At 50.5% G+C, this 24,296-nt stretch overlaps 1 long non-coding RNA gene across 1 annotated transcript; it reads left to right on the top strand.

The window, feature by feature from the left end:
- Window positions 1–3,188: 3,188 nt before the first annotated feature.
- On the top strand, window positions 3,189–23,387 carry LOC140390204 (uncharacterized). The gene is made up of 2 exons (XR_011934586.1): window positions 3,189–3,731; window positions 19,288–23,387. It is a non-coding gene; the product is annotated as an uncharacterized lncRNA (long non-coding RNA).
- Window positions 23,388–24,296: the final 909 nt, after the last annotated feature.

The raw sequence follows: 24,296 nt of genomic DNA, 5'->3' as shown, positions 1-24,296 counted from the left end.
CCTTTTGAATAAATGAAATAGATGTGCTATTTTCCAATCTACTGGAACCTTTCCTGAATCTCGGGAATTTTGGAAAATAAAAAACAATGCATTAACTGTCTCACTCACCACTTATTTTAAGACCCTAGCTTCATCAAGACGCTGGGATTTGTCAGCCTGCTACTCAAGCAATTTACTCAGTCCCACTCCCCTGGTGACTCTAATTTTCTTGAGTTCCTCCTTCGCTTCCATTTTTTTGATCTACATCTATTTGAGATGTTCATTTTATCCTCTCTAGTGACTATACTATAGGACACTGTGACACCACGCTCCAAGCTAATCCTGCTGATATTTAGTGTCACTACTTGCATTAATCCTACTCTCATTAATCAGAGCAATTCTTGTTTATATATATATATTTTCAATATTTTAATTCAAACTTTCAATACTTTAACATTTTTACAAAGAATAAACACAAACACAACACAACCCTGCCCCCCGCCCCCCCCCCCCCCCCCCAGCCAAACTGCCACCGCACCTACCCCTTGACAGCAACCAGATCTCCAAAGTGAAAGATAAAAAAAACATCTCTTGTGGAACCCCTCCTCATCTGCCCTTCTCCAAGTATAGGAACTCCAGTAGATTCCCCAGCCACAGCGAGGCACATGGAGGGAGAAAATGACCTCCACCCCAACAGGATCTGCCTGCGATCGATCAACAAGGCGAAGGCTAAGTCATCAGCCCCTGCAACCATCTGAAACTCCGACAGGTCTGACACCCCGAATATGGCCTCTAGGGGACCAGGCTCCAAATCTACGTGTAGGACCTCTGACATGGTGCTAAAAAATGACCCCCAAAATTTCTCCAGATTCAGGCAGGACCAGAACATTTGAACATAATTAGCTGGGCCCTCCTGCACTGCTCACTGCTATCCTCCACCCCCTCAGTCAGCTCATCCTCGCCTTTGTTAAGTGCGTCCTGTGCACCACTTTTAATTGAGTCAACCCCAGCCTCCCGCACAAGGTTGAGGCATTAACCCTCCGCAGCACCTCGCACCATAAATCCACCTCCAACACCATCACCAGCTCCTCTTCCCACTTGGTCTTAATCCGTTCCATAAACACCTTATTCTCCTCCATAATCCTACCGTAAATAGCTGAAACGACCCCACCCTCCAGCCCCTTCACCGACAGCAACTCCTGTCGCAACGAAGAGGACGGTGCCACAGGAAAGATCAGGAAGACTTTTCTTGCGAAGTTCCAAACCTGCAAAGATGTGCTGTTAGGTGAATTGGATATTCTGAATTCTCCCTCTATGTACCCTAACAGATGCTGGAATGTGGCGACTAGGGGCTTTTCACAGGAACTTGATTGCAGTGTTAATGTAATCTACTTGTGACAATAAAGATTATTATTATGTATCTGAAGCCCTCTTCACTCTGGAGCCCAAACTTCACCCCCAACTCCTCCAAGCTTGCGAACTGCCCCTCTAAAAACAAATCCTTCATCCCTCTCTCCTCCCATACCCGGAACATCACATCCTTCCCCATGGCTCAAACCCATGGTTGCCTCTTAGCGATGCACCCTTGAGCCTGCCCTCAACTTAAATTGCTGCCGAAATTGCCTCCAAATCTTCAGCGTGGCTACTACCACAGGACTCTCCGAATACTTCTCTGAAGCAAATGGTAGCGAGGCCTTTGCCAGTGCCCGCAACCACGACCTTTTACAGGAAACAACCTCCATCTGCATCCATAACCCCTCCACCTCCCTACGCCAGGCCCACACCTTCTCTGCATTCGCTACCCAGTAATAGTATAGCAAGTTCGGAAGGGTCATCCCCCATGACTACCGCCCCCTTTGGAGCACCGCTTTCCTTATCCTCGCCACCTTCCCTGCCCACACAAATGATGAGACGAGCCTATCCACACCCTTAAAAAATGACTTTAGTAAAAGACCGCCGGACACTGAAACAGAAACAAAAAACGCAGCAGAATGTTCATCCTCACTGCCTGCTTCTGGCATGCCAATGGCAGGGGGAGACTATCCCACCTCAACAAGTCCTCCTTCACCCTCCCAACCAAACTTGTGAAATTGAGCTTACCAAACCGTGTCCAGTGTCACACCACCTGCACCCCCAGATACCTAAAATGACTTGTCGCCCCTGGAATGGCAGCCACCCGGAATGGCAACCCCCTCACTCCCGCCCCTATTCCTGGAGGAGGCACCACAAAATACTCGCTTTGCCCTAAATTCAATTTGTACCCCGAAAACACCCGGAATCTCCTTGGCAACCCCATTATATCCCTCACTGAAGAGCTCGGATCTGAGATGTACAATAGTCCAGGTACACCCTATGCTCCACCCACCTCACTATCCCCTTCCCGAATTAGTGGACAGTACCCCAAATTCATATTGTTCGTTCGTACACACATTTCATCCATGCCAGAAACTTAAGCCAAATCCCAAATATCTCCAACACTTGTCTATATTTACAATGCCATTATATACAGTGACCATTCAAATAATGTCACCAGATAAAGTGTCTGAAGGAAATCTTTTCCCAGCAGATTCGGATAATGTGACGAAAAACGGTAGATTGTAAGTAGTTGGTGTTAGGACACAGTACGTTTTTTAAAAATTTATTTGTGGAACCATTTTCATCACCTGCAGACCTCTCAAAACTGCTTTCACAGCCCTATCATAGTGTGGGAACTTTAGCTATGTGCGCAGCAAGATTCCACGTAGATAAATAATGAGATAATTGAGCAATAAATGTTGGCCAGAACGTGAGGGAGACTCGCGTGCCTATCTTCAAATATTGTCCGGGGATCTTTTCTATCCACCTAAGACAAACAGGTCCTCAGTTTAGCGACTAATTGGCAAGGCGGTGCCTCCAGGAATGTATCAATCTCTCACGAATGACACTGGAGTCCCGGGAGAGCGACATACGCCTAAAATTGGATTCAGAGTCAAGACTGCTACGAACAGAGCACAACTGATACCGACAGCGTGGATGAGAAAGGACTGCAGGGTCTGCTTTTCACACTGCCTCTGATGTGTTGAAGCCGTTTTTAGTTTTGCAATAGTTTCACCGTCTGAATGAGAATTCCCCCTCCCACTGTGATTGGCATACTAAGTTATAAATATAGTACAACAGTTGATTGGCTGCTGGTGATGTCAATCACGAAGGCTATACCCAGTGTCCCGGAAAACGTTCTCCTCCTCTACGCTGCGGCCAGTCCATTATGTGCCAACATCTGCAAACAAGGTGACAAGAATGTAGACTGAGGGAAAGAATGGGATTTGTACGAAGTTTATATAGTAAAGTACTCATTAATGTTCAAAGCTGTCTGATTCTACAACAGGGAAATCAGGAAGGGATCAGAATTTACATTCTGCTGTGTGAAAGGATCTAGCCCAGAGGCCTGTTTCCACCGTGCTTTGTGCTGAGCTGGAATGCCGCGGCTCAGTGATGGATACCAAGTGCGTCTACTGGAAACTGGGATTTTTATGCAGCATTCCCTTTCCGGTGGATTATTGCGATGTATGATTATCTGAGCGATGCATATTTTCTGAGGATCCTTGTGGATTTCCTGCCTGTGGTGAGAAACAGCGAGGCGTCATACAGCGAAGTCTAATGATTTCTACCATAGCTTCTTGAAAACGCAAGTCCGTTTAATATCCAGGACAAGTCTGACCCTAAAGTCTTGACATCGATTCAGCCTCGGACGTTTAGCTGTGACGATAAACTTGGTATGTTAGAATGAACAGAAGCTGGAAACGTGCGATAATCCAGTCAACGGCTATGGAAAGAACGAACCCTTGATGTTTCAACTTTTCACTCAGATTTGCAGATCTTTAATTTTAATTAATCTTGTTCAGGAAGAAATTAGCCATGGGTAAAACAGGCGGTATGGGATTGGCCACCTATTCCCTGTCCGATAGTCAATTCCATTGACTGCAATTGGGGGGGGGGGGGGGGGGGCACACCATGGTTAGCACTGCTGCCTCTCAGCTCCAGGATTCGATTCTGACCTTGGCTTACTGTCTTTGTGGATTGGAGCGCACAATGACTTACGAGAAACGAATAGAGATGAAGTCGATGAGGCTTTATTAAGCGTGACTTGTTCCCCGCAGTTCAGCAACAGACTGGAGCTGCGGGGAGAACTCCTGGTTCTTATACTCCGCCTTCAGGGCGGAGCTAGAGATCAACAGCCAACCAGGACTCGGGATCTGTCAGCCAATGGCATCACGGCTTCACAGTCCCACATGACCCCTAATGCTTACTACCACATTCACCCCTTGTTAAAAATGAACCCGGCGGGGTGGTGCTTCGCATGGTAGTAGGGGTTTACAAGGCTGGTCCTGGGAGGAAAAAAAACTTTTTGCATGTCATTACAGTGCCCTACACTTTGCCCTACACTGGGCTATGTACAGGGTTTGTGAACTATTTACAATATTCATAAGAGGAACAGAACCTTCTCGTTATAGTCCCACAACATTCTTGTGTTACACCGATGCCACGAGTCGAGCGGGCGGTCTGGTCTTCCTTGTCGATCGCCTCAGCCCCGGTGGTGGTGCAGGTGCTTGTTCCAGCATTATCGTCTCCGGGAGCTTTACGGTGTCTGCTTCTGCTTCACTCCTGGTCGGACATGGGAGGAGGACCGATCCTCCCGGGAAGGGGGCGGTCGCGGGGTGCGCCGGTGGCAGGGAGGGGGTGATCGGTGTCGGGAGGGGTGTGCGTGTTGCCGGCGGGCGCCAGGTCTCGCAGGGAGCCCGTGTCCTGTTGGCCGTCGGGGTACGCCACATAGGCGTACTGCGGGTTCGCGTGGAGGAGGTGAACCCTCTCGACCAACGGGTCCGACTTGTGCGCCCGCACATGTTTTCGGAGCAAGATGGGTTATGGGGCCGCCAGCCAGGTCGACAGCGACGTTCCGGAGGAGGACTTCCTGGGGAAGACAAGGAGGCGCTCATGAGGCGTTTGATTAGTGGTGGTACACAGCAGCGACCGGATGGAGTGGAGAGCGTCCGGGAGGACCTCCTGCCACCGTGAAACTGGGAGATCCCTGGACCGTAGGGCCAGTAGGACAGTCTTCCAGACCGTGCCGTTCTCCCTCTCTACTTGCCCGTTCCCCCGGGGGTTGTAGCTGGTCGTCCTGCTCGAGGCTATACCCTTGCTGAGCAGGAACTGGCGCAGCTCGTCACTCATGAAGGAGGACCCCCTGTCGCTATGGATATATGCGGGGCAACCGAACAGTGTGAATATGGTGCTAAGGGCTTTAATAACTGTGGCCGCTGTCATGTCGGGGCAGGGGATGGCGAAAGGGAAACGAGAGTACTCGTCCACCACATTCAGGAAGTATGTGTTGCGGTCGGTGGAGGGGAGGGACCTTTTGAAATCCAGACTGAGGCGTTCAAAGGGACGGGAAGCCTTGATCAGGTGCGCTCTATCCGGCCTGAAAAAGTGCTGTTTGCACTCTGCGCAGATGTGGCAGTTCCTGGTGACTGTACGGACCTCCTCCACGGAGTAGGGGAGGTTGCGGGACTTTATAAAATGGTAGAACCGAGTGACCCCCGGGTGGCAGTGGTCCTCGTAGAGGATTTGGAGACGGTCTATTTGTGCGTTGGCACATGTGCCGCGGGATAGGGCATCGGACGGCTCGTTCAGCTTTCCGGGACGGTACAAGATCTCGTAGTTGAAGGTGGAGAGCTCGATCCTCCACCTTAAGATCTTGTCATTTTTAATTTTGACCCGCTGTGCATTATCAAACATAAAAGCTACCGACCGTTGGTCAGTGAGGAGAGTGAATCTCCTGCCAGCCAGGTAATGCCTCCAATGTCGCACAGCTTCCACTATGGCTTGGGCTTCCTTTTCCACTGAGTGGCGGATTTCTGAGGCGTGGAGGGTTCGGGAGAAAAAGGCCACGGGTCTGCCCGCTTGGTTAAGGGTGGCCGCCAGAGCTACGTCGGAGGCGTCGCTCTCGACTTGGAAGGGGAGGGACTCGTCGATGGCGCACATCGTTGCCTTTGCGATATCCGCTTTGATGCGGCTGAAGGCCTGGTGAGCCTCTGTCGACAGGGGGAAGGTAGTGGTCTGTATTGGGGGCGGGCCTTGTCTGCGTACTGGCGGACCCACTGGGCGTAATATGAAAAGAACCCCAGGCAGCGTTTCAGGGCTTTGGAGCAGTGGGGGAGGGGAAATTCCATGAGGGGGCGCATGCGTTCGGGGTCGGGGCCTATTATCCCATTGCGCACTACATATCCCAAGATGGCTAGCCGGTTTGTGCTAAACACGCACTTGTCCTCGTTGTATGTGAGGTTCAAGGCTTTAGCGGTCTGGAGGAATTTTTGGAGGTTGGCGTCGTGGTCCTGCTGATCGTGGCCACAGATGGTTACGTTGTCAAGATACGGGGACGCGGCCTGCAACCCGTGTTGATCAACCATTCGGTCCATCTCCCGTTGGAAGACCGAGACCCAGTTTGTGACGCCAAATGGGACCCTTAGGAAGTGGGAAGTGGTATAGTCGCCCGTCTGTCTCGAAGGCTGTGTACTTGCGGTCACTTGGGTGGATGGGGAGCTGGTGGTAGGTGGACTTGAGGTCCACGGTGGAGAAGACCTTATATTGGGCAATCCGATTGACCATGTCGGATATGCGGGGGAGAGGGTACGCATCTAGCTGTGTGTACCTGTTGATGGTCTGGCTATAGTCTATGACCATCCTTTGCTTCTCCCCTGTCTTTACTACTACCACCTGTGCTCTCCAGGGACTATTGCTGGCCTGGATTATGCCTTCCTTCAGCAACCGCTGGACTTCGGACCGAATAAATGTCCGGTCCTGGGCGCTGTACCGTCTGACCCTAGTGGCGACGGGTTTGCAATCCGGGGTGAGGTTTGCAAACAAGGATGGGGGTTGAACCTTGAGGGTTGCGAGGCCGCAGATAGTGAGTGGGGGTATTGGGCCGCCGAATTGGAATGTTAGGCTCTGCAGGTTGCACTGTAAGTCTAATCCCAGTAATGTGGGCGCGCAGAGTTGGGGAAGGACGTAGAGCCTGTAGTTTTTTAAACTCCCTCCTTTGCACCGTTAGGGTCACTATGCAGAACCCTTTGATCTGTACGGAGTGCGATCCTGCAGCTAGGGAAATCTTTTGCATACTTGGGCGGATGGTCAAGAAACAGCGTCTTACCGTGTCGGGTTGGATGAAACTTTCGGTGCTCCCGGAGTCGATCAGGCATGGTGTCTCGTGTCCGTTGATCAGCACCGTTGTCGTCGTCTGGAGCGTCCGGGGCCGTGCTTGGTCCAGCGTCACCGAGGCCAGACGTGGTCGCAGTGTCTCAGCGTCTTCTTCGAACCCCGTGGAGCCGTCGATGCTGGGGTCCTTTGTTGTCGTCCAAGATGGCGGCGGGGGTGGACAAAATGGCCGCCCCCATGCATCGCACATGGCTGGGGGGTCCCAAGATGGCGGCGGGAGTGGACAAAATGGCCGCCCCCATGCATCGCACATGGCTGGGGGTCACAAGATGGCGGCGCCCATCCTCCCCTCGTGGTGGCCGGGACCCAAAATGGCGGCGCCTGCGGGTCGCACACGGGGCGCTGGGGGGGGGTTGGGGAGCGTTTGGGATGCGCTGGACTCTTTCTTCTCCGGGGACAGCGGCGACCCCCCGGGACCGGCACACAGCCGCGAAATGGCCCTTTTTGCTGCAGCTCTTGCAAATCGCTGCGCGGGCCGGGCAGCGCTGCCGGGGGTGTATCGCCTGCCCGCAGAAATAGCAGCGGGCCCCCCCGGGATGACCTGGCGTCTGAACCGCGCAAGCCTGTGAGGGGGGGGGGGTTTGTCGCGACGGGGGTCCACGGAGCCCAAGGGGCTGCCGCGCGGTCGGGGCCGTCCGCGCGGGCGTTTTGCGCGGCCACATCTAGGGAAGCTGCAAGGGCCCGTGCCTCTGAGAGTCCTAGCGACTCTTTTTCTAACAGTCTTTGGCGGATTTGGGGAGAGTCCATACCTGCCACAAACGCATCGCGAATTAACATGTCCGTGTGTTCAGCCGTGTTTACCGGCGGGCAGCTGCAGGCCCGTCCCAAAATTAGCAGCGCGGCGTAGAATTCGTCTAGCGACTCCGGGACTTTGCCGTCTCGTTGCGAGTTGGTAGCGTGCGTAGACCTGGTTCACTGGGCGAACGTAGACGCTCTTTAGTGCTGCGAACCCCGTCTGGAAATCCTCTGCGTCTTCTATGAGAGGGTAAATTTCCGGGCTTACCCTCGAATGCAGGACCTGCAGTTTCTGGTCTTCTGTGATCCGGCCGGGGGCGGTTCGGAGGTAGCCTTCGAAACAAGCTTGCCAGTGTTTAAAATCTGCTGCTGAGTTCACTGCGTGGGGGCTGATCCGCAGGCATTCCGGGGCGATCCTGAGCTCCATAATCCTTTAAGCACGCTTAATAAATTGTAGCGCACAATGACTTACGAGAGACGAATAGAGATGAAGTCGATGAGGCTTTATTAAGCGTGACTTGTTCCCCGCAGTTCAGCAACAGACTGGAGCTGCGGGGAGAACTCCTGGTTCTTATACTCCGCCTTCAGGGCGGAGCTAGAGATCAACAGCCAACCAGGACCCGGGATCTGTCAGCCAATAGCATCACGGCTTCACAGTCCCACATGACCCCTAATGCATACTACCACATGGAGTTTGCATGTTGTCCCCATATCTGTATGGGTTTCCTCCTACAGTCCAAAGATGTGCAGGTTAGGTGGAGTGGCTATGCTAAATTACCCTTAGTGTCCAAAAGATGTGCAGGTTAGGTGGGCCTAGGTAGGGTAGTTCTTTGGAGGATCCATGTAGACTTGATGGACTGAATGTCCTCCTTCTGCACTGTTGGGATTCTATGAGGCTGAGTCCCTCGAACATGTTCAAGCCGAGATCCCGCTGTAACGTTAATTTTTCAAAGGTGTCATGTTTGATCAGTAGCCTTTTTAAATTGAAAAGCCCAGTTATTTAAGTTCTGCGACTGTTCTGTTATGTTAACAATGTCTTTTTTCCAATGAAGAGAATTTGGGTTAGACCAAAAAGCTTCCACAGATATGTGAGAAAAAGAAAACAGCCAATCCAGAAACAGTACCAGAATTATTTTTACATTAGACCTTCAACGTAAGAAAATATCCCAAGGCAGAGTGCCATTAACAAAGCTAGATGACGAACCATCCGAGGAGATATTGGGTCCAATGATAAAAGCTTGGTCAAAGCCTGAGGTTTTAAGGACTGTCTTGAAGGAAGGAAGAGAAGTAGAAAGATGTGGAAAGGGTATTTCTATGATGTATTCCAGAGCTTCGGAAAACATGTCATTGTTGTGACAAATTCCTGCCCACAGCTGGTGTTGCCATTCACGTCATTCGTCAGCCTGAGTTTCCCACTTGTGATGATGTTGCAGGCTTTCATGGCTCTTTTGATAGCGTCCTTCAAGCAGAGCTTTGGCTGCTCTGCTCATCTCTTGGCACAGGTTACCCCACCATTATACCATATCCTTGGATGCAGCCATCTTCGACCCTGTACTCATGCTCAATATATTGAAGCCTCCTTTGCTTAATTAGCGCTTGGCAAGTCTGCCCTTGAAAGGGCTGCTTCATGAGCAACTTTGCCTTTTCATTTGATGCCAAGGATGCCTGGTGGACACAGAGATAGAATTTGAGTTTTTTCTTGAAAGCTGTTGCCCAGCCTTATCTGCCGCACAGCAATGTGCTGAGGATACAGACCTGATAGGTAGGTAATGTGGTCCTGCTGGTCAGTTTGTTGGTTTTTCATGCCCATTTTCTGAGTATGCCAAAGCTAGTGGCTACCCTTCCAATGCGTGTGTGGAGCCCTTCATCAAGAGATAGATTCATAAAATCCCGACAGTGCAGAAGGATGCCATTCGGCTCATTTAGTCTGAAAGAGCACTCCACCCAAGCCCACTCCCTCGCCCTGTCCCAATGACCCCTTAACCTAACCGTAACATCTTCAGGGGCAATTTAGCATGGCCAATCCACCTAACCTGCACATCTTTGGACTGCGGGAGGAAACCGGAACACCTGGAGGGAACCCACAGACACGAGAACGTACAAACTCCACAGAAAATGACACAAGACCCAAATTGAACCCGGTTCCTGGCGCTGTGAGACAGCGGTGCTAACCATTGAGCCACCCAGACAGATTGTCTGTCACCATAGCTCCAAGGTAACAGAATTTTTGACTGCTTCTAGTGTGTTACTGAGTCTGATCGCAGACAGAGATACAATATCCTGTCATCACTACAGTTCACTTAACACTGATGGTGAGGGAGAACACAACACAGGCATGGGACAGACAGCCACGAGCCTTGGATCTTCTGTCTGGGCAACTATTGCAGCATCATTAGCAGATAAAAGCTGTCTGATTAGGTCAGGCCATACTTTTGTCTTGACTTTCAGGCTTGATATTTTGAGGAGTTTCCCATCTGAAAGTGTGTGGACATACACTCCTTCTATGTTGGCAGGTCAGGAGGGCAGAGAAAAAGATACAAAAAGGAATCGGGTTGAAGGTGCAGTCCAGTTTCACCCCATTCGTGCTCTCAAAACTGTCAAAGGTGGAGCCATTGAACCGAATGGTGCCTTGCATGTTATCATATGAAACTGCAAAGTTAAGTTCAAACAATTGCATGTCACACATCAACATTCCATGCACCAGGGCTGACAAGCATCAGAAGTTCTCAGAAGCACTTGGGCATTCCCTTCCACCTCAGGATTGACCAGATAATGCTGCTGAGGCATGGACGTCTCTATGATCAATCACCTATGAAGCTGCAGTAACCAGGTTTGAGAATGGAAGAAGTAGGAACAAAGACTTTTGGAATTGGGGCCTCAGATATCCAAGATGGACAGTTGACTATTCATAAGTCATTTTACGATAGTTTATTAAGAAGCAACAGTTTAGATATGATCAATTAACTATTTAGACAACCCTCCGAGAAAAAATTTCTCCTCATCTGTCTTAAATGAGCATTATTCTTAAATAGTAACCCTCAGTTCTAGATTCTCCGACAAGAGGAAACATCCTCTCCACATCTACCCTGCTGTCAATACCCCTCAGGATTTAAAGGTTTCAAGCAAGCCATCTTTTACTATTCCTGACACTAGTGTAGTGTTTCCAAACTTTTTTTCCTGGGACCCACTTTTGCCAGTTGACCATCCTGCGTGACCCACGCCATCTGACCTTTAATGTGGAAGGGGAGCCTGCTAAGTGCTCACAATCTCACTCTAATCACGTTCAAAGTAGGACAGGGTCATGCGTATATCAGGTGCAGACTTCAGCCAGTACCTTTGTGCTGTCTTCATCTTTGTATATAACCCCATCACATTCATAAGTCATTTTACGATAGTTTATTAAGAAGCAACAGTTTAGATATGATCAATTAACTATTTAGACAACCCTTCGAGAAAAAAGTTCTCCTCATCTGTCTTAAATTAGCATTATTTTTAAATAGTAACCCGCAGTTCTAGATTCTCCGACATGAGGAAACATCCTCTCCACATCTACATTTGTACATAACCCAGGCACACTACACAGCAGAGTATCGCCAACGCTAACAGTGCTTTGATCACTATGTTATGAACCTGGCACACCAGGAAGATGCGGTGTCACTGGGCTCTGGGTACTGCGGGACAGTGAAACATTAACAGCTGGGGCGTTTGAAGTCATGGGGTTCGCGTTCACGCGCAACCAAATGTCCAAAATTAAAATGTTGATCACGATGAAGGAAGTCCTCATGGCTGTCCTCTTTCCTGTTCTTTCTTTGTGTTCCTTTATTTTCTCCGGTCCTGGAGCTTCTGGAGTTCTGTAGAAACAAGCATAGTGTCCATAACTATCTTTGTTTAATATCTGGTATGCTAGTGTGTCTGTCCTTTGGTGCCAATTATTCCCTTTATAATTGGTCACTATGTGTGACTCCCTTATTTTTTTTCCCAAAACAAATTTTACGACACGGCACACTTCCCAATCATGAACCAGTGCTGACTTACCATCCAAATGTTCCAGGATGTAAATAGCAGGTGACCGGCAAACTAAGGGTTACCTAAACAAACAAAACTTTTTGAAATGAAAAATGCCAAATGAGGTGCGTATGGGCCGCGACGGGTAAGATTTGGATGGAGTCCCCGGGTAGGACGGCTACCAATGCCATATCTCCCCTACCCGAGCGTGATTGACCAGCGGGGGGTCCCCAGGCAGGGCGGGTCTCACGCCGTTTCTCCACTGCCTGAGCAACCGACAAGAACGGGCAAAAATGTAGTCATCGTGGTGGGGCTGCCATAGTGGTTCTATCCTTCGAACCAGAAGGGCAGTTACAATCGGAGTCTGATACCCGAACAAGTGTCAGTTGAAAAGCTAGTTCCACTGAACAAGCGGGTGGTCTGTTGACCAGGTATCTGCAGATAAGTTAGTTCCGCTGAACAAGCGTCTGGCAACAGTGGGTCTCTGAGGGCAAGTGTTCAGACGTTTCAGGTGAATGGGCGTGTGGCAGTGAGAAAAAAAATTCTCCTGTTGGACATACAACATTTAACAAACGTACAAACAACATAAAACATTCTGCAGGTTCCACCAGGAAGGACAACACTTTTCCCAAGCGTTTCCTTTAAAACATCATGTGGACACCTCAGTTCTCGGTTGCGAACAGGGTCGCAAAGGGGTTGGCGGTTTGGGAGTCAGACCCAAGGTCGTCACCTTCTCCCGGGTGCCAAACTCTGGAGTGGATTAGGGCTGAAAGGGCTGCTTGGTGTGATCTGGGGTTGCTCTCACCGTTGCAGACGAGGCTGTAGGAGTTGTCGCGGTGCCAATAATTTGTGTTGAGACAAAGTCGGGGTCGTCCGCGTGGTTCGGTGGTGGGATTTATTTAGAAAAGTGATCAGGAAGGGATCACTTGGATCGTAGTCGGAGTCGCTGGGTGTGGGTCCGGTTGCATGGGGATAGTAGGGAGGCGTGCTGTGGCTATCGTCCGAGTCACAGTCGCTGTCTCTGCTGCTCCAGTCTGTGGGCGTTCTGGGGCGGAGTGTATATTTCGGGGGTGGAGTCGAGGTCGAGTCCGTGGCTGGGCTGGACGTGGTGGGGGTTGGTAGGGTTACGTTGGCTGTGGGCGGGGTGTGGTCTGCTGCGTCAAGCATGACGTGGTGTGCGTGGTTCGACTGTGCTCCTTAAACCTTCAACTGGTTAATATGAAACCACGCAGTCTTACCATTGGGGTACTTTATTTTGTAAACGGATGGGCTTACTTTGTCCGCAATAGAATAGGGACCCGAGTATTTAGGTGACAGGAATGTGCTGGGGTTATATACAGACAGCATCACTTGCTGGCCGATATCGTACTCCGTTGCATGCACTGTCTTATCGAAACAAGCCTTGCTCTGTTTCTTTTTGGTGCCCAATTTTATTGCGGCTGCTAACTGAGCCGTTTTTACATTTGCAACTAATTGCTCCACGGCTTTCTCGGGTGTAAGGGCCGTTACTTCAGGGCTGGTCAGGTCCAAACCTAACAAGTATTCTGTCCCTTTCATGGGGCGTCCGGTCAAGAGAGTGTGTGGGGTGTAACCTGTGGAGGTGGAAACAGAGTTACGCAAAAACATCAACGCAAAAGGGAGGACTGAGTCCCAAGTGGTGTTGTTCTGCTGGACCATTTTTCTGAGGGTGGTTTTTAGGGTCCGATTCATGCGCTCCACGATACCACTCGACTGTGGGTGGTATGCTATGTGGAATTTTTGGGTGATGCCAAATATCGTGAGGACGTTCTGCATGACATGTCCCGTAAAATGGGCACCTTGGTCAGATTCAATGCTGCGGGGGAGTCCCCATCTTGTAAAGATGTGGTGGGTTAGAAGCTTGGCTGTGGTCTTTGCAGTGTTTGTGCGGGCTGGAAATGCTTCCACCCATTTGGTAAAAGGGTCCATGACCACAAGTACATATTTATAGCCATTCCTGCAAGGGGGCAATGGACCTATAAAATCAATCTGGAGGTTAGTCCAGGGGCCATTAACGGGTCGGGTGTGGCTGAGTTGGGCCTTTTTGGCATATATGTCGGGGTTGTTCTGCGCACGGATAAGGCAATTTTCTATGTAATGGCTTACATCTTCCTTGAGATTTGGCCACCAACAAAGCTGTTTGAGGTGGGCTGTAGTGGGATCGATTCCCTGATGTCCATGACCATCATGGAACAAACAAATCAATTGGTTCTTGTCCTGTTCAGGAACTACATAAAGGGTGACCTTTAACACCACACCGTCATGTGTGGTCAGTGTATTTCTGAACCTCTCGTAGGAGGCTGGAAACTTTCCTTTTACAATCTCCACGAGATTGCTGTCCTGCTTCTGGGCCTCTACTAGATCCTCTATTCTAGTCTGTGTGACCTGAACTGCACTCATTGGCGCGCTTTCGGGGGGTTTCCAAAAATACCCATGTCTGGAACCTGCTTTAGCCAGCGCGTCGGCTTTTACATTTCCAGGGGATGAGGAACGATGGTGGCTGCGGACTTTTATGATGCCAAAAGCCCTGTTCTGGGCTTTCTCTAAAATATGGCTGAGTAATGGGGCTGAGGGGAGGGATTTTCCATCTGCGGAAACAAATCCTCTTGCTTTCCACAGGGGCAGAAATTCTGTAAGGCTGTTACAGACATAGAGGCTGTCCGAGTATATGTCTGCTGGGGTGGGGAAGGAATCTGGGTGCTCAACTATATATGCAATGGCCGCGAGCTCTGCTGCCTGCGCGCCTAAGTATCCTGGTAGTTTCAACGATATTTCCTCGAGGGCGCGTCCCTGCGCGTCCTCAACATAGATCCCGCAACCTGTTATGCGCTGCCCGTCTAAGACTGTGGAAGATCCATCCACATAAATCTTAATGGGTTCACACGTGTCCGTGTGCGGGGGGCTCGGAGATGAATTTCCTATCTTTCTGGGGGATATTTTAGCGAAGTGTGGTGTGGAGAGATGATCTCACATTCATGGGGGGTTCCGGGGTACTGTAAATTGTCGGCTAAGTAGGTGTGTGTCTTTGTCCTTTTCACAGTGATGTCCCGTCCCTGCAAGAGAAGGGTCCATCTGGCTGCTCTTATTTGGCTTACTGTACCGTCCTTGAGTCGTCCGTCCAGTAAAAGTTGGGTGGGGGTGTGTTCGGTCAGAATGGTGATGGGGTTCAGTCCGGTAATATATGAAAAGTACTGGATTGCCCAGAAAACTGCGAGCAGGTGCCTCTCACAGGCTGAAAATTCCTGCTCCACAGCATCTAAAAGTCGGGAGGCATAAGCTACGGGTCTTAACTGGTCGTGCCGTTCGTGCAGGAGCACGGCTGAAAGGGTGCGGTCTGTGGTCGCTACCTCTATGGCGTAAGGGGAAAGCAGGTCTGGAACTTGTACTGCGGGGGCGGCTATGAGTGCCTGTTTTAACGAGTCCACAGCATCCGTATGCTGCGGAAGCCATTCCCAGGGGGCTCCTTTCTTTAGGAGTTCTAAGAGGGGCGCTGCCTTGCTGGCGAAACTGTCAATGTGGTTTCGGCAGTAGCCAACCAGTCCTAAAAACGACTGGAGGGCTGAAACGTTCTGGGCAAGGGGCAATTTAGCGATCGAGTCAATTCTTTTATGCTCGATCTTGCGTTTACCGTGCGTGATAATTGTTCCCAAATATACCACTTTTTCTTCCAAAATCTGGGCCTTTTTGGGGTTGTCCCCGAATTTCTGCTGCGACTACGGGTCGTCCTGACCTATCCCAAAGGGTGTCGCAGACCCAACTGGGGGAGCCCGTTTACCGTCAGTCCGTTACGGTCAAGTCCGTCTGATCCGAACGGGCGCTAACGCTATGGGTGGGCTCTGTCTTTTTCTTAATCAGAGTGCCTCTCTGTTGGGCTCTCTGTGGCTTTTTGGGGCCATTGCACTCTTTCGCGAAATGTCCCAACTGTCCGCAGTTGTAACATTCTTGTGACTTGGGTGGGGGGCTGTTCTTTCCCTCATTTACCCAGGCGGGGTTGTGATGTGCTGCTTTTACTGCCTGCATGTCTGCGGCGGCTTGCTTTTCTTCGGTGTTTTTAGCTGTGGATTTATTCTGAACAGATTGCTCCCAAACGCGGGACAATCTTTTAATTACCCACTTCTCATTATTATAGGCCTCTTCTGAGGGATCATAACTAGTACAGGCATTCTGTCCTGCATCTGTGGCATGAGAGATAAGGGTGCGGGTCCATTTGGCCATGTTGGCTGGGGACAAATGGGCACGGTCTACGTCTCCAAAAACGGCTGCGAGCGAAGTGAATCCACAGATGGTCTGCGAACACTGTGGGGTGCTCAGACTTCTTCTGCCTACATTTATTGAGGCCATCTACAGGATCACCCCGGTTATACCCGATCGCATCCAGGATCGCTGTATGCATTTCTGCAAGGGTGACTCCTCCTACATTCTGTGGGTCGGGAAGGGCTGCTGCTACCGATGGATCTAAACTTAGAACCATGAGCTTTACATGCTCTCTCTCATCCAGGCTGTACATGTTCGCCTGATGTTTGACGGTGGCAAAGAAATGGTGGGGGTCTGCGGCAGGGAGGAACAGTGTGATCTTCTCGCATGCGTCCCGTGATTGGGTCACTGTTAAGGGAGTGGAAAATAGAAATTCCGTGTCGTCTACCAGGGCTGTGCGGTGGGTGGTTACAGGGTTCATTGGAGCCTGAACTACCTGCTGTGTGGGGGGTTGGGGTGCTTTTCTCCTTTGGGGCTTTCCCTGCGCACATGTTCCCTGAACATATCTCTGCGCTGTTTCTTGTAACTCTTCCCAATCAGGGCCGTCTTCCTGGTCTAACTTTTCCCCAAAGGTTTCCTGAAATCCTTTCTGAACAGAAAGCAGTGATTGCAGGTCTGCAATCTGCTTCCGGCACTTTGCATGATCTATGCTGCTCTGTCTTTGTTCTGTGGTGGCAGCATGGAGTGCTCTCAAGGCTGCCTTGAGATCACTACATTGTTTCTGTAGCGTCTCCACCTGCTTTTCTGTCTCTTTCCTTACCAGGACTGCACGTTGCGTGTCCTGATAGGCCTTTTCATACTGTGATTGGAAACTGCTTAAATGCGCCAGACAAGACTGGTGACCCCGTTTGGCGTCAGCCACCTCTTCATCCTTTGCTGCCAATTTCCTCCTTAACTCTAAATTCTCTTTCTCAACTTTGCTCACATCGACTTTACTCATCCCCGTACTCATTCCCGTACCAGCCTCCCCGAACAGGCGACGAAATGTGGTGACTAAGATTATTATTTTTTCAGGGGCTGTTTAGCACAGGGCTAAATCGCTGGCTTTGAAAGCAGACCAAGGCAGGCCAGCAGCACGGTTCGATTCCCGTAACAGCCTCCCTGAACAGGCGCCGGAATGTGGCGACTAGGGGCTTTTCACAGTAACTTCATTTGAAGCCTACTTGTGACAATAAGTGATTTTCATTTCATTCCGATGTATGCCCTCAACTTCTTTGCGGAGCGTCTTGACGACCTCTGTGCCTCGCAATTGTGCCAAACAGGACACAATTGCCATCGGCTTGCGAGCTTTTGCTAAGCTCTTTTTATGTATCTCGCTCATGTTCTCCCACCAAGTATGCCCTATACTTCCGGGACCTGATTCGTCATTATCGCAGAAATCATTCCACATGGGCCATCCTTTGCCCTTGAGATATTTCTGGATTTCCTCCTCCCAAATGGGACACTGTCCCACTCTACTGCTGCTGGTCGCTGCGACCGCAAATTCCTCAGGGTTCATGAGGCGCTGCATTGCCTGCATGGCCATCTTTCCTATCCGCTTGCTTCGTTTAAATTTGGAACAGAGGGCTAAGGCGGTGTCGTAGATGCGGGTACGGCTTGCGCTAATTTCCGAAAATACAGAATTCCGACAGTTTTGACGCAACAAAAATCTATCAGTTTTACCTTATAGCCCTGTTAGTTACGCATGCATACACACACTTCCGAATTATGACTATTAATCAGAACCGCTTGAACACTTGTGGTTTTCTGTTTCCAATTGGATTCTAATTCAAATTTCTTGGGTTCTCCCGGAGTTGTTTTCCACTTCTAGATCGGGTCCCGTCAGGATGTCGCCAAAATGTTGCTTGTTTTAGCCTTAGTTTATTTGCTCTCATTCTGTCACCTTTGCTCATGAGTCGCCAGGTATCTTTCTGATACCGCCACGTGGTTCAAGTCCAAGTAATGATTAATAATGCAACACAACGCTTAGTAAGAGTTAAATCAACGCTCATTTATTATATACAGCAATTAATACTTATACAATAATTCTACTTCTAAACTACTACCTACCACTAACAGGCCAATACTTAACTTTGGAAATGGCCCACCAGGTCAGGGAAACAAATTGTCTTTTGAATGGGTTCTGAGCCTGCGGAATTCAAAAGCTGGTACAGGTCGATAGTCAGGAGTGTCTATCTGGTAGCGATCGTTGCAGCAAAACTTACGGTCTTCTTGCAGCAAGGGTCTCGAAGGGTGCAGACCTTGGTCTCAATCACTTGGTTCGATATTCTCCAATACTGGAGCGATTCCTTGATCGAGGGGTGGTCGTTTACCTTTCTTTGTGTCAGCTCCTGCTGGCGCCAAAAGGTCTGGGTCGACTTTATGTTGCTAATGTGTAGCAATTGTTCCCGGGGATGGCTGATTAATATGCAGATGGCTGGGTTGTTGTGATGTTGATGGCTGCAGGTATCGGTCTGGGCTGACTTCCTCAGAGGCGAATACACTGTTTTACCTGCAGCTGTCTGTTTGAGTCCCGTTAGCTGATTTTCCCATCAGCCTCTTCCGTTCGCCATTTTAGATCGGGATTTGATAATTCTAATCGGGAGTCAGCCATTTTACATGGCTACAATTGTGCCAATGCAGATCAGGATTCAAAGATCATGTGTGTTATATGCAGGGAAGCACTGGCAAATGAAAGTTTAAAACCCTCAAAACTTCAAAGACATTTTTCTTCGCAAACTTCGCATGGCGAGTTTGAGGACAAACCTCTTGATTTTTTTCAACGGATGCAGATGATCTTAAATCATGATCTTAAATTATCAGCTTGTGATGAAAGATAACTGTATAACTGTACTTTTAATGTGATGATCCCTTTAAGACCAGGTTTGGAACCCTGGGGGACTCCGCCTCCGGCTCCACCCCCCAGGGAACTGTATATAAGGTAATGTTCAGTGGGCAGCGTGCAGTGAGCACATTTCTCAGCAGCTATCTGGTTCTCTGCTAATTCAAGCCTTTGAATTATCAATCTTCTCTCTCGAGTCGTAATTGAGGGTATCTCAATTTAATTAGCAGAATACTTCGAGATGGACAGCGGACTAAAGCCGGAGAAGCTCAATCTGGACGCTCGGTCGCCGGAGGACACTGAAATTTTTAAATACTAGCTCCGGTGTTTTGAGGCCTATCTGAATCTCAGAGACTGCAGTAGACGGACATCGCAAGCTGAGCTTACTACATGCTCGGGTGGGCCACAGACTCTCCTCCGTGATCGAGAAGGCTACGACGTACGAAACAGCGGTCAAAATCCTACAGAAGTGCTTCGTTAAGCCGATAAACGAGGTACATGCCCGACATTTGCTCTCGACCTGCCACCAGCGTTCCGGGGAAACGTTGGACGAATACTTGGAGAGACTCACCGCGCTCGCCAGGAACTGCGATCATAATGAGGTGACGGCAGAAGTCCATATGAACTTACATATTCGTGATACGTTCGTGTCCGGTATCCGATCCACGTACATCAGGCAGCGGCTCCTAGAAGACGGGGCAAAGGATCTCCAAGGCACGGTAACGCTCGACTCTTCTCTGGAAGCCGCCCACCATAATCTCTGCACGTACTCCGCGGACCTTGCAAACCCCTCTTGATCCCCTCCAGACTCGGCCACGCTACAGGCCTACGCCGCGCGGCGACCCGCTCTCACTGAGGGCACACCGTGCTATTTCTGTAGGCAGGGCCAACACCCACGCCTGCGTTGCCCAGCCCGCTCCGTTATCTGCAACGACTGCGGAAAGAAGAGGCACTTCGCAAAGGTCTGCCTGGCTGGACCCAAAGGCCAGAAACAAAAGTCTCATCGGGCCCAGAAATCGAACTCCCGGGCCCGCAGGCCCCGCAACGCGGCTGCGCGCTGGCCGGACACGCCCACTTCTGACGCATCATCAGCCTCGTGCGAGTCATGAGGGCGGCCATCTTGGCTGCGGCCATCTTAAAAATCCGACACGTGCAACCGGCGGCGGCGGCCATTTTGTGACTCCCGGCGGCCTATTTGTGAGTCCGACTCAACTGAGGATTCTGTCTACCCGCAACTGGGAGCGATTACTCTCGATCAATCACGGCCGAAGCACCTGCGGAACTCAATGATGCAGGCCCAAATCAACGGTCGTTACACCCCCTGCCTATTTGACTCCGGGAGCACGGAGAGCTTTGTTCACCCAGACACGGTAAGACACTGCTCCTTGCGCACCTATCCCGTCTCCCAAACTATCGCCCTCGCATCTGGGTCTCATTCGGTCCAAATCGCGGGGTATTGTGTCGCGAACCTCGCTATTCAAAGCGCCGAATACGTCCGTTTTAAACTTTATATCCTCCCTCACCTCTGCGCCCCCCTGCTGCTCGGTCTGGACTTTCAGTGCAGCCACCGAAGCCTGACACTGAAGTTCGGCGGACCCCTGCCCCCACTCACAGTATGTAGCCTTGCAACACTTAAAGTTGCACCACCCCCCCTCTTCACGAACCTCACTCCCGACTGTAAGCTCGTCGCCACCAGGAGCCGGCGGTACAGTACCCAAGACATGACTTTCACCAAGTCAGAGGTTCAGCGACTACTAAAAGAAGGGGTCATAGAGGCTAGCAACAGCCCTTGGAGAGCACAAATATTGGTAGTCCGGTCTGGGGAAAAGCAACGAATGGTGGTGAACTATAGTCCGACCATAAACCGTTTTATGCAACTCGATGCATACCCACTTCCCCACATAGCAGAAATGGTGAACCAAATCGCCCAGTATCGGGTATTCTCCACGGTCGATCTAAAATCCGCCTATCATCAGCTCCCCATTCGCCCGGAAGACCGCCCCTACACGACCTTCGAAGCAGCCGGTCGGCTTTTTCACTTTCTCAGGGTCCCTTTTGGCGTTACAAACGGAGTCTCCGTTTTTCAAAGGGCGATGGATCAAATGGTGGACCAGTATGGCTTATGGGCTACATACCTGTAGTTGGACAACGTCACCATCTGCGGCCATGACCAGCAGGACCACGACGCAAACCTGAGGAAGTTCCTCCAGACCGCCCGGGCCCTCAATCTGACATACAACAAAGAGAAATGCGTGTTCCACACAACCCGACTAGCCATCCTCAGCTACGTCGTGGAAAACGGGGTCCTATGCCCAGTCCCCGACCGCATCCGCCCCCTTAAGGAACTTCCCCTCCCCCGTAGCCTCAAGGCACTCAAACGGTGCTTGGGGCTCTTTTCCTATTACGCCCAGTGGGTCCCCAGATATGCGGACAAAGCCCGACCACTCATTAAAACCACGTTTTTTTCCCCTGACGGTTGAGGCTCAGTCGGCCTTCAGTCTTATCAAGGCCGATATCATTAAAGCCGCCATGTACGCGGTGGACGAAACCATCCCCTTCCAAGTAGGAAGCGATGCATGAGACGTCGCCCTGGCTGCTACCGTCAACAAGGCGGGCAGACCAGTAGCGTTTTTCTCCCGAACCCTCACCGCCTCGGAAATCCGGCACTCTGCAGTCGAGAAGGAGGCACAAGCCATAGTGGAGGCCGTGCAGCACTGGAGGCACTACCTAGCTGGTAGGAGGTTCGCCCTCGTCACCGACCAACGGTCGGTCGCCTTTTATGTTCGATAACGCACAACGGGGCAAAATAAAGAATGATAAAATTCTGAGTTGGAGGATAGAACTCTCCACCTATACGTACGATATTACATATCGTCCGGGGAAGCTCAACGAGTCCCCAGATGCCCTGTACCGCGGCACATGTGCCAACGCGCAGTAAGACCGCCTGAGGGCCATCCACGATGACCTCTGTCACCCGGGGGTCACCCGGCTTGCTCACTTCATCAAGTCCCAAAACCTACCTTACGCCACTGAGGAGGTCAAGGCCATGACCAAGGCTTGCCAGATCTGTGCGGAGTGCAAACCGCACTTCTATCGACCAGCCAAGGCTCGCCTGGTAAAGGCCTCTGGGCCCTTTGAGCGACTAAGCGTGGACTTCAAAGGGCCCCTCCCGTCCACCAACCGCAACATTTATTTCCTCACTGTCATCGATGAATTCTCCCGCTTCCCATTCGCTGTCCCCTGCCCCAATATGACCTCGGCCTCCGTGATCTAGGCACTGCACAGCATCTTCACCCTGTTTGGTTTCCCCGCTTATATACACAGCAACCGGGGTACATCGTTCATGAGCGATGAGCTGCGTCGATAGCTGCTCAACAAGGGCATCGTCTCGAGCAGAATGACCAGCTATAACCCGCGGGGAAACGGGCAGGTGGAGAGGGAGAACGTGACAGTTTGGAAGGTTGTCCTTCTAGCCCTACGGTCAAGAAGTCTTCCAACCACCCGCTGGCAGGAGGTCCTACCCGATGCCCTACACTCCATTAGGTCGCTCCTCTGTACGGCCACGAACGAGACTCCTCACAACCGTTTGTTTGTCTTCCCCAGCAAGTCCACCTCTGGGGTCTCGCTTCCACGTTGGCTGACGACTCCGTGACCAGTTCTACTCCGGAGGCACGTGAGGAGCCATAAGACAGACCCACTAGTCGAGAGGGTCCAACTGCTACACGCAAACCTTCAATACGCCTACATCAAGCACCTCGATGGCAGGCAAGACACTGTTTCCCTGCGAGACCTGGCACCTGCTGGCTCTCCCACCGACGCCGCCCCCCTCTACCGACGCTCCCCTCCCCGCACCGGCTGCCGACTCCGATAGCGCCCCCCCCCCCCCCATAGCGCCCTCTTCCCCGCAGCTAGCGCCGGCACCAATCACCCTAGTCACCCCGGATACCCCCCCTGCTCCAACACGGGCAAAGGCTCAGACAACCGTGCTCCCGGATATACCCCCACCAAGAACGACCGTATCCGCCGCACCACCGCCGGAGCTGAGAAGGTCAACTCGGACAATCAGACCACCCAAAGGACTGAACGTGTAATTCCACTTCACCCCCGACGGACTATGCCTTTTTTTTAAACAGGTGAATGTGATGAATGATAACTGTATAACTGTACCTTTAATGTGATGATCCCTTTAAGACCGGGTTTGGAACCCTGGGGGACTCCGTCCCCCCAAGGAACTGTATATAAGGAAATGTTCAGTGGGCAGCCTGCAGTGAGCACACTTCTCGGCAGCTGTCTGGTTCTCTGCTAATTAAAGCCTTTGAATTATCAATCTCTTCTCTCGAGTCGTAATTGAGGGTATCTCACAGATGAAGTCATTTTCAGACATGTAACATTGAATAATAATTCAACTGAGATTATGAGGACCAAGCATGCTCACTGGTCACATTAGAGGTAAGTGCAAATGGTGGATCGTGAAGTTCGGACAGCGTGGGTCCTGAAGGATGGCTGGATGGTAAAAATGGGTCCCGGGCAAAAAAGTTAGAAAAACAAAGCTTTAGTGGATACAAACCTAACCTCTCCGACCTTTTCTCATAAGACAACCCGCCCGTCCAGGTATCAGTCTGGTAAACCTCTGCTGAACTGCTTCTATCTTTTCATAAATAAGGAGATCAATACTTTGTACACTACTTCAAATGTGATCTCAACAATGCCCTGCCCTGTACAACTGAAGTGTATCTTCACTACTTTTGTAATAAATTCTTTTCGCAATAAATGGTAACATTCTATTAGCTTCCCAAATTACTTGCTGTGCCTGTATACTAACCTTTTGTGATTATGCATTAGGACACCCAGATTCTTCTGCACCTCGGAGCTCTGCAATCTCTCACCATTTAGATGATAAGCTTTTTTTTTTGCTTCCTGCCTAAATGGACAATTTTACATTTGCCCACATTATACTCCATGTACCAAATGTTTGCCCTCCCACTTGACACATCTATGTCCCTTGGTAGCCTCTTTAAGCCTACTTCACAGTTCACTTTCCGACCTATCTTTGTGTTATGAAAGATCCCAATTGGTTTGAGGCCTACCTTGCAGTCATTACTCCAGTCATTGAACTGAAAGTGCAGCTCATCTGGCTTACAATCTGCCCCCTAACCATAAAACATCTGACAGTTTCATGCAAGTCAAGGCAGTTGTGCAGAAGACGGAATGGTGTTGTTCTGACAAGTATTGCATC

Source organism: Scyliorhinus torazame, chromosome 14 (assembly GCF_047496885.1).
Source record: "Scyliorhinus torazame isolate Kashiwa2021f chromosome 14, sScyTor2.1, whole genome shotgun sequence".
Classification (NCBI taxonomy): Eukaryota; Metazoa; Chordata; class Chondrichthyes; order Carcharhiniformes; family Scyliorhinidae; genus Scyliorhinus; species Scyliorhinus torazame.
The sequence above is the reverse complement of the archived record's forward strand: the minus strand, read 5'-3'. Positions and strand labels throughout refer to the sequence as shown.